Raw genomic sequence first — 2,105 nt, 5'->3', positions numbered from 1 at the left:
TTATAAAATAAGAAACAAGTATAGAAGTAGAAGTGGTAAAATAAATAGTCCAGTGCTTTTAAATGAAAAGATGGAGTCACATTATAATGCATATACTTGCTCATTTCACTTTCCTCAGGGATTTCATACCACAGCTTGGCCTGGGCTGTTAAGGCCACTTATGGTGTTGACTTAGACTGTCCAGTTAAAAATGAGCCCGGGGTCGTCTGTGCAACAGGTTATTATTACTTACTGTTACATTTTGATGCTAGGCGACATCTAGTGGTCATAGTCATTATGGCAGGAGCAAAAGGAAAAGTGTTGTGACATAGTGGATGTAAAAAAAAAAAAAAAAGACTGAGGACTCGAGAGAGTCAACAAAACAAATGGAAATCACACAGAGCAGTGTCATGTAAAAGCAACTGTTTTTATTGTTGAGATCAAATCAATGGACATCCGACGAAGTTAAATTATTATGTATTTGTGACCTTTTATTATTGTTACCATGGCTATGAAGGTCCAATACACCACTGTAACCATGATAAGCAGAGTCTGGCCTGTAGCAGCTTGATTCCAGGAAACAGTGTTGTAAAGTTTTATCAAAAAAAAAAATAGACTACTGAAATATAGTTGTTCTTGACTGGCCAGTAACTGACCTGACTATGTTCAACGACTCTTTACTGCTGTCACATTTCAGTGCACTAGATGAACTATGTCTGTGGTTCTGTGTAAAACCTGAAACTTCTTCTTCTGTTTTCTTTTTTTTGCTCATACTGTACTGTAGTTTCATTTCATAGGTTATGTGTCAAGTTATGTAATGACACCAGCTCAAAAATAATTTTAGTAAATGGGAAATACAATATAATTGTGTCTTTGTCATGCTATGTCTACAGTGAGAAGTAGAGTGAGAGGTAAATTCTGACGTGTATGAAATGTGTGATTAAAGGCTGCTGTAGTGCTGTGATGTAAATGAATAAGGACACATTCAAGCAGAGACCTGTATCAGCCATCTGTGATGCTTTTATATTTTGGAACTGCAGCACAACAGAAGTGAAAATCCTGCTCCATCTAGTATGCTCTGCACAGTCTTTTCATTTTTCATGCTTGCTTGTGTATGTTTTGTGTTTTTATCAACTGTATTCAAAAAACTCTTCTCCCACCAGCTACTGTGATAGCACTGGGCCATTTCATGCCTTATTCCATTTGGTTTGTTTGTGGACATGTGTTACAGCAGCAGTCACACTGAGTGAGCAACAACATGTGTCTTGGTGCAGCCTGCCTGCGGTCCCCAAAGCTCTGAATCAACTGTCAGTGGATATGCATCACAGTGGGGAGTGAACAAACACAGATTCCCTCATCAAAGTTGGGAACTGTTGTCCAAGACGATCACAAACCAATCAGTCTGTATGGAGAGTCTAATGGTAATAACGGATCTGTAAACAGAAATGTAACATGAAGAAAAAGTTGAATGAATTAAAGTTGAATAAAGTAAAGGAATTCTAATCTTTGAACTTGAGGAAAATATGGTCAAGACTGGGTTCACTCCAACACTAGACCAAACAATTAATTAACTTAAAAAAACTGAAGAAGGATTTCTGATACGGCAAAAAGGCAAAAATCTTGCCACTGTTGTGTTTACTTCCTCCTGAGTAATGCAGAGTAACATAAACCCCATTTTGGTTCTGCTTAAACTGGTGTGGACACGGGCTGGCTCACCAGGAAGCAGTCTGTCTGAAAGCATCCAATACCGTATGAAAATAAATTCTTATGACACATTTTTAGAGTTTAAAGGTGGAATTGGGGATCTTACTCTGTGGCATGTTTTACTGAATTGTTTGAAATCCTCTCCACACGTTGATTGTAATCAAGTAATTTAATGTTTTTTTTCCAAAAATGAGAAAAGTCAGTCACCTGTGGAACTAACAAGCCTGGAAAAACACCATCCAATCAACTTGTTTCCACGGAAAAGACAACGCCAGAGATCTGATGTACCACACTGAAGCCTGGTAGGTGGCAATCTACCTCTAAGCTGGACGCTGGGTGGTTTATTATGACGTAAGGTGTTTTCTTTCACGCAAATGAGCCATGAGAAAAAGTTGGTGGGAAGTTAGTGATACTGCGCATGG

The sequence above is a fragment of the Trachurus japonicus genome, chromosome 10, assembly GCF_045865225.1.
Source record: "Trachurus japonicus isolate A0001 chromosome 10, Traja_1.0".
NCBI classification, from domain to species: domain Eukaryota; kingdom Metazoa; phylum Chordata; class Actinopteri; order Carangiformes; family Carangidae; genus Trachurus; species Trachurus japonicus.
The sequence above is the reverse complement of the archived record's forward strand: the minus strand, read 5'-3'. Positions refer to the sequence as shown.